This window comes from Petaurus breviceps, unplaced genomic scaffold (assembly GCF_028583685.1).
Source record: "Petaurus breviceps papuanus isolate PSGF00001 unplaced genomic scaffold, PetGlider_PUasm1.0 373, whole genome shotgun sequence".
In the NCBI taxonomy this organism is placed as follows: Eukaryota; Metazoa; Chordata; class Mammalia; order Diprotodontia; family Petauridae; genus Petaurus; species Petaurus breviceps.
Genome location: NW_027186299.1, coordinates 841487 through 850007, shown reverse-complemented (window position 1 = coordinate 850007; position 8521 = coordinate 841487). Strand labels below are relative to the sequence as shown.

The 8521-nt window shown below is 47.7% G+C and overlaps 1 protein-coding gene across 2 annotated transcripts in view; it reads left to right on the top strand.

The window, feature by feature from the left end:
• Positions 1–424: 424 nt before the first annotated feature.
• Positions 425–8521, top strand: part of CYRIA (CYFIP related Rac1 interactor A) — a 60764-nt gene continuing 52667 nt past the window's right edge. The window contains exon 1 of one of the 2 annotated variants that reach the window (XM_069099330.1): positions 425–570. The gene's annotated coding sequence lies outside the window, so the exon portion shown is untranslated. The remainder of the gene's footprint in view (positions 571–8521) is intronic. The other variant, XM_069099331.1, reaches the window with a different exon arrangement.

Genomic DNA, 8521 nt, shown 5'->3' with positions numbered 1-8521 from the left:
ATCAGGGGCTGCCTGCCCTCAGTGATCTCATCAGCCCAGCCCCGCCTCTCCCCCCCACCGGCATATCTCCTGCCTCAGTGAGTCCCCAAGTCCTGCTACTGGAGAGTCACAGAACCACGGGCAGCCCATTTTACAGATGGGGAAACTGAGGCTCCTTTTCATATTTTATAAAAGACAAGAGGAGCACTTCCTCAGTCCCATTAGATGTGGGAGATCCTGAAAAAATGCATGTCCTTGTACCTTGGGAGGGAGGAGGTCTGGGAATAGTGAATGTTTCATACACCGTCCAATGCAATTGCAATGTCAGCTTAAATGTTCTTTGTTTTACGGATATAGTAAAAGGGGAAATTATTATGAAAATGATTTTACTCTCTAAAAAAAGACGTCAACAAAATAAAGTGTATAAAAGACCTCACCCATCATGTTCTGTCTCTCTGGTTGGCAGACCCAACTTCTCCTATTCTCTCTGGTCATCGAGCAGCTGTCCAGTGGAGCTGTGTCGGACCCCTCCACGCCAAGCTTCTACTCTCTTCCTCTCAGGCAGGCGCAGCTTTCTCCAGCCCTGTAGACGTAAGTAAAGAACCTACTTTTATTTTAGGAAGGAGAGGGTGCTGTTGGGATCTTGGGTCAGGCACAGTTGTGAGGAGACTTAAGATCCCCCAGCTCGAGCAGGCGTGCTGGGTGAGTCACTGAACCTGGGTCTCACGGCCCTTAAGGTTGTCCTGGATGGTCCCCAAGGCCCCTTCCAGCTTTGATCTTCTGGACTGTGACAATAACATCCTAGCCCACATTAATTAGAAAGAAGCCTACTTGGGGCGGCCAGGTAGCACAGTGAGTAAGAGCACCGGCTCCAGTGTTGTGACAACCTGGAGATCAAATCCCGGGCTCAGACACTTGGCACCCACCCAGAAACACCTGGCTGTGTAACCTTGAGCAAGTTACTTAACCCCAATTGCTTAGGGGTGGCTAGGTGGCTCAGCGAGTAAGAGCACTGACTCCAGTGTCGGGATGACCTGGATCAAATCCGGGCTCAGATACTCAGCACCACACCCAGAAATAATAACTGGCTGTGTAACCTTGAGCAAGTTACTTAACCCCAATTGCTTTAAAAAAAAAAAAGAAAGAAAGAAGCCTATTTCATAGATTGTACAACGTTTGATGTACACTGTCTTGCTTTTGGGGTTTAGACTAACCTTGTGATTTAGCTGCTCTGGTCATCATTATGCCCATTTGACAGGGGAGGAGACTGAGGCTTCCCTACTCTCACACAGCCAGGAAGTACAAGGGTGAGAGTCAAACCCAGGGCTCTCCTGACACCAGGTCCGGTGATCTTTCCACTCTACTGTTCAGGGCATAGAAGCAGGGTCTGAGACTCCTTCCTGAGATCCCTGAGTTTGAAGGCATTTTCCAGCTTTGGCATTCTGGGTTCTTTATACTAAGCTCCCCCTCACCTATAACATTTTATGTTCTAAGGTCCCTTCCAGCTCTCTCAGTTCTAGGTTCTAATGTTCCTCCCAGCTCCTACATTCTGTATCCTATATTCTGGGGTCCTTCTCTTCCCCCCTCAGAGTCATGGCTTCTGACCTCTGGAATTAAAGCAGCTAACATTCCAATATCGCTTAGGACCCTAGATGTGGAAGGGGCCTCAGAGTCCATCTAATCCAACTCCCCCCATTCCAAAGGGGGAAACTGAGGCCCATCCAGCAACCACAGCTGGTGGTACCCCAGGCCCTGTGCCTCTGGATCCAGCGCTTTCCACTGAGCCACCCACTTTGTGGATGATGTTTCCTTTGAGCTTCCCCCTCTATCTAGGGGCCATTATGGCACCCAGTTTACAGCTGGAGGAACTGAAGTTGAGAATTTGTCCCTGGGCAGGAGGCTAAGAGGAATGGGAGGCTGGGAATGCTGACTCCAAAGTCAGTGTCCTGGCCAATACACCCCAAGGCCATGTGGCATCCTCAGATACACTGGGTCCATTCCTGTATGTGATTGGCATGTAACGCAGAACCAGAAACCAGAGAATACTGGAATATTGGAGCTTGAATTAGCAATCTATGATTCTTGGAACCTAGAATTTAAGATTATTACAGAGGGCAGAAGAAACCCTGAATCCCTCTAGTCCAGATGCCCCATTGGGCACGTCAGAAACCAAGGCCAGAGAAATGAAGAAGTGCCCCCACTGTCTCTCTGCCAAAAGCCAGACAAAGGCTGCTTTGGAAGCTCTTGTCCTTTCTCCATTTCATCCCCCCTCCCCCATCCCCACTATCTTCTTTCTTCCTTCTTCCTCCTCAGGTTTCATTTTCTCTTCCTCCTGTGGTTATTTGAAGGCCTGAGAAGAGCAGAGAATGTGTCTGTTGGTCATGTCCTTTCTGGACCTTCCCATGCACAGTGCATCCTTTGGGTGGAGACCTGGGGCCAAAAAAACGGATTTCATTTTGTTTAATTTTATTTTTCTACCATATAGAGCTGAGGCAGAATCTAACTGAAGCTGTTTGATGTAACTCTCAGGGCCATGACACGATGCTTCTTTGGTCACCATATCATATGGTTACCTAAATTGAGTTTGCTGACCACTAATACCCCCAGATCCTTTTCAGATGAATGGCTCCCCCAGAGAGGAGGGTGAAGTTGAGTTTTTACCAAAGTATAGAATGGCATAGGTATTGCTATTGGATTTCCCCCTCTTAGATTAGCCTTGATGATCCAGCCCCAAAAGTCAAGAACTTTTGAGCTCTCAACTGTCTTGTCTTTCAATGTGATGATTATCCCCCTTTCAGTTTTGGGTCAGCTGATAAATTGATAATCATGTCAAATGTGCCTTTGTTCAGGTGTTTGATAAAACTGTTGTCAAGCAAAGGAAAGGGACGGAGATTCCTAGGGTCAGAGACCGACGATTTACGAGCAGCAGCATCGCTAATGTAACAGTAAAAAGAGAATTTCTGTAGCATCTATCATGGGCCAGACACTACACGGATGTTATCACATCTGAGCTCCACTACTGTGGAGATGGGTGCTAGAATTATCCCCATTTTACAGTTCAGAGACTGAGGCAAATAGAGGCTCAGTGATTTGCTCAGGGTCATACAGTAAGTGTCTGAGGTCAGATTCGATCTCAGGTCTCCTGGACTCCAGCCAAGCGTTTCACCTAGGTTGTCTTTGTTTTCTTCTGCCTTTTAAGCTACATGACCTAGCTTCCTCAACTTCCCCCCAAGTTGAAATTGAATCACGACTGTCCACTGTTTGTACCCAATCGCTCAGTTCCATTTCATGCTTAGAGAGGATCTCACTGATCATGTAAGGTACTTAATAGTATTTTTCCCCAATTGCACGTGAAGGTAGTTTTCAGAATTCACTTTTATAAGATTTTGAGTTCCAACTTTTTTCTCCCTCCTTCCCTTGCCTCCAACCTCCCCGAGACAGCAAGCAATCTGACATAGGCTACATGTGTACAATCATATTAAACATATTCCATATTAGTCATTGGTCACACAATGTAAACCACACCTAAGCCTTCCACAATGTAACACATGAGATGGGTGATCATTCAGCCTGTCTTTGAAGGCCATCAGGGCTAGGAAGGGAACCTGCCATCTCCTAAGGCCTCTCCATTCTGCTTTGGAAGAGTTTGAGTTGTTGGACATGTACTCTTTATATTTTTAAGAGCTGACAATTCTTTTTTGCACCCTTTGAAATCTCGCCTCAAATTCAGAGTAAATGTCAGATTATTCCCCAACGTTACTCTGCCACAGACTCTGAGAGAGAGTAGTTACTTCCCCCTCAAGGTTCCCATCATTTCCACTAGGGCAAACAGTTTCATCTTGTTGGTGAGAATCAGATCAAAAATAGCACTTCCTCTTGTCTGTTCCTCATTAGGACAAGTTAAAAAATAAAGAAGAGTCAGATAGCTGCTGTGCCTTGAGGAGAGAGAGCTCACAGAGATGCCAAAATGAGTGAAGCCTCCCGTCACCTCCTGATGTGCTAACACCCTCACTCTGTGATCAGTCTCCCAACTGATGCATCTCTTTCTCCTCTCTGCCTCGGTGGCCCGTAGAAATTCTCGTTAACACTGAAATATCCCCTGGCATGCTTCCCCTCTCGTCTTCCTGGATTCCATCAGAGCAGGTCTTCGGCAGCATCAGTGTCGCTCTGCTTGTCCTTCTAGCGTGACGTATCCCTTCTCACTCCAATCGTGTGTGTCATCACACCGTGACTCAGTGGGCTGGTGAGGAAGACCGTGTCTCTTTGCATTACGTCCTTCCTTTCATCTTGCTGCCACCCCGTCTTTGGGGCAGTCGTGTTTAGACATTTAGAGACGTGGGTTTTCTTGCTCCTTTTTTTGGATTTCATTTCTTGTGAATTTCTGAGCATTGCCCCTCCCTTTCTTCCCCCTGTGCTGTGGCTTCTCTCTGTGGCATTTGGCTTGGTATTTGTACATGGACCTAGGCAGTCGTCTCCCTCCCCCATCTTTTTCCTCTTAAATCCCTTTTGATTTGATTTTCACAACAACAGCCAGTGCATTCTTACCGGCCCCTGTCTTGTGTGCTCTGTATCTCGCCAATAACCTGTCATCCCTACATTTCAAGACACTGTCCAGAAATCCAAATCCACGGTCAGCCACCATCTTCCTTGCCAAATGCTCACTTCCCTAAGCTGCCTTATTCATCCAAAGCCATTTCTTTTGTTCTGGAACCAGGAGGAATAGGCCTCCTGTACACCTAAGACCTTCATTTCCTTGTTCCTATACAATCCTTTCTAGATTCCTTGGAGTAATATGACAGAGATCTAGGATATCAGAGTTGGAAGGGCCCTTGGGGGCCATCCAGTCCAGACCACATTTGAAAAGGAATCACCACTGTTCTATGCCCAGTAAGCAAGTGGTCAGCCCCACTGTGCATGAAGACTGAGGAGGGGGAGCCTGCAGCCTCCAAAGCAGCCCCTTCCTCTTTCTGACAAGCTCTGGGAGGAGGGCATGTTCCCTTCAAATGCAGCCTCAACTTGTCTCTTAACAACTTCAGCCTATTGGGCCCTTTGGAACCAAACCAGTGTGTGTGAGCTAGACTGTAGTGATGGTCCTGAAGGCCCCTTATACCTCCCAAGCTCTGCGTTTCTGGACTAGTTGTTCTACCACCGGACAGCCCTTCAGAGTCCAGGAGATAAGGATCTTCTCCTCGCAGCCTCCCCTCCTTCTCCCAGTCTGCCTCTTCTCTTCCCCAGATCTTTTAACCGATCTGCTTATGACTTGGACTCAAATCCCTTCCCCTTCTGGTTCTGCTACAATCACCATTCTCCTGTTATCAATGTCCTTTCTACACTCATCACCTACACCCTTCTCAGCATGGTGGCTTCATCCTACTGGATAAAGATGCCAAGAATGCCTTTATGTAGATCATTGCTAATGACGTTTGTCATATGGCACAAGAACAAGCTTAGACCTTTAGTTAGGGGCGCTCTCTCCCCACAGATCCCAAGTGATGTCAAGACAAAGATGTCCTGTTTAAAGATTGACCATTCTTCCATGATTGTATCAGCTGAACTGCACAGTGTGTTGTATCAGCAAGCACCCCAGCGTCCCCAGGGTCGCTGCCAACACAGGTTCTTGGATATGCTTTGATAAAGGAAAGCAACTCAAAATGGGTTAACAAGCTTACTTTAATCAGTCAAACATATATCGTTTACCTAGTTCAGGGGAAAAAGGTCAGCACCCTGAACTTCAGAGTATACAGACAGAATTATCAAGACAGAGAAACAGATCAAGTAGATAGTTTCCAGTCTGTCCAACCATTACATCCATACCAAATCAACATCTGGGTTTTTCAAAGCCGGGGTGGGGGGCTCTCAACAACGGCTTCCCAGAGTCTCATCTGATCAAATCACAGAACACTTCTCAAAGTAAGCCCCAAAACAAAGCTACACTTCAGGGCTTATATAGCCTTCTCCTGGCTCAGATAATGTAACAACCTTATTGACCCACTGCCCAATCAAAAAGTATCTACTGAAAAACAAGCCTCCCACCCCAGGCTCCAGGTGCACTTTAGTTTAGGGGCAGGGAAGATCTTAAAAATTTACATTCCCATTACGTGTGTTAACTATAAGAACCTACTATGTGCCAAAAAGGACAGCTAAGTGGCGCAGTGAAAGACTCTTCTTCATGAGTTCAAATCCAGTCTTAGACATGTACTAGCTGTGTAGCCCTGGACAAGTCACTTAACCCTGTGTGCCTCAGTTTCCTCATCTGTAAAATGAGATGGAGAAGAAGTGGCAAACCACTCCAGTACCTTTGCCAAGAAAACCCCAAAAGGGGTCACAAATAACAACAGCAACAACACCAAATGTGCCAGCAACTGTGCTAAGCCCTAGGGATACAGCAAAGGGTAAAAAAAAAAGTGTCTGCTCTGAAGTAGCTCACAGCTGAACGGGAGGGACAGCATGCAGACAGATGGAACCGGGTGAGCTGGGAGCAGCCTCAGAAGGAAGGAAGACAGGAAGACTGGGAAAGGCTTCTTGTAGGAGATGGGACTTAGCTGAGACCTGATGGAAGCCAGGAGATGGAGATGGGAAGGGACAGAGCTTAGGCAAGGGGGAAAGCTAGGGGAAAGACTCCAAATGCCACATTCATAGAGCAACCAGGGGGCCCGAGTCACTGGATCAAAGACTGGAGGGGAGGGTGGAAGACGCCTGGTGAGGCAGCAGGGGACCTCATTAGGAGGGGCCTTGAATGCCAAGCGCAGCTCCTGGAGGCAGTGGGGAGTAACTGGAGAGTCTGGACCCATGCTTCAGGAATACCAGTTTGACAGCTGAGAGGAAGAGGGAATGGAACAGGAAGAGGTGTGAGGAGGGCAAACCAATGAGGAAGCTCTTACAGGAGTCCAGACAAGAGCTGACTGCCCACCTGGGGTGGGGCCCGAGGCAGTGGACGGTGTAGAGGAAGAGTGATCACAAGATCACACAGCCGCTTGTCTGTGCAGTGTGGGAGGGAGGAGTCAATGCCTTCTCTGAGGGTGCAGACTTGGGAGATTCAGCCTCGGGAAGTCCAGAAGGCTGGGCGGGTCTGCAGGGGAGCAGGGGAGGGACGCCCAGTCCAGCCAGGTCATGTGCCAGGCTCTGTGCCAAGTGCTGGGCATGAAAAGGGAAGAGGGAGTGTAATGCCCAGTATATCGTTGGTGGTATGGGCACGGGCCCCAAGAGACAGACCAAGGCATCGAGGTCTAAGAGTCATCATAGTAACATGATGGGAGCTGGTGAGGTCACTATGTGAGACAGAAGAGACATGAGGGCCCTGGGCAGCGCCCTGGTTTCACCCACCATCACCGGGTGCCATGTGAATGTAGAGTCAGCAAAGCAGACAGAGGAGGAACCGCCAAAGAGGCAGGAGGAGAATCCAGAGAGAAGGCATCTCAAAGACCGAGAGGGAAGTGGGTGTGGTAGAGAAGAGAGTGATGAGCAGTGCCAGAGGCCTCAGGGAGGTCAGGCGCGGCGGGCACTGAGAAAAGGACGCTCACATTGTCCATGGAGACATCATTTGGCACCTGTGCAGAGACCCACGTGATGTAAGAGCGAGGAAGGAAGCCAGACTGCAGCGGCAAGGAGAGGGGAGCGGCCGAGCACTGACTCTGGAGGGCCCTTCCACGTTGGCCGCATCCACGGCCTGTTTGTGCCGTGCTGCCCGGCCCTGAGGCCTCCTGACTCGCCCAAGGTCACACAACCAGTACGTGCCAGAGGCCAGACTGTCAGCGCGCCGTCCAGTACTCCACACGCCTCCTCACCATTGCTATTATATTTCTTTAAAAATATTTCTAGATCTACCTTTTGTTTTCAGTTCATCTGTGTTCCCTAAGGTGTCTCTCCTGCTCCCTCGGAGCTATCTCTTACAACAGAAAGGAAAAAATGTGAAGTTACTAATGGAAAACAGCAGAAACTCTGACACTGTGTGCAGCACTCTGTGCCCAGTTCTCCAGCCCTGCAGAGAAGCAGACGGCATTGTCCCAAGTCTCTTCACTGGGCCCATTATTTTAGTTTACAGGTAGAGAAAAATAATTTTAATAGCAATATATGGACTGGGCCTGTGAATTCATTGATTTAAGTTAGAACCTCCAAGGAAATTCCTTTAACCCCAGTCTGAGGCAGCACCTTCTCTGCCCCTTCTAGTCTGAAATAGTTGCCTATAGCACTCAAGGGTAAATGACTTATCCAGGGTCACACAGTCAATATTTGTCAGAGGCCAGACTTGAACCCAGGTCTTTATGGTTCTAAGGTACACTATCATTAAAAAATGATAATAATATTATCACTATTATTTATTATCAATAATAACATCACTTTTATATATAATAATGTGATTGTTCTTGCTGTCCATAATAATGTGATTATTGCTACTATTAACAGTACTGACAACATTGTTGATAAAAGCAGCAAAAATATTTTCAACCAATGCAATGAGATAAAGCCCATAAAACTCCCATTTCAAAGCAAAAGAGACAGCGTGACATCTGGGAGTGAAGACAGTCTGACATATGTGAGTGAA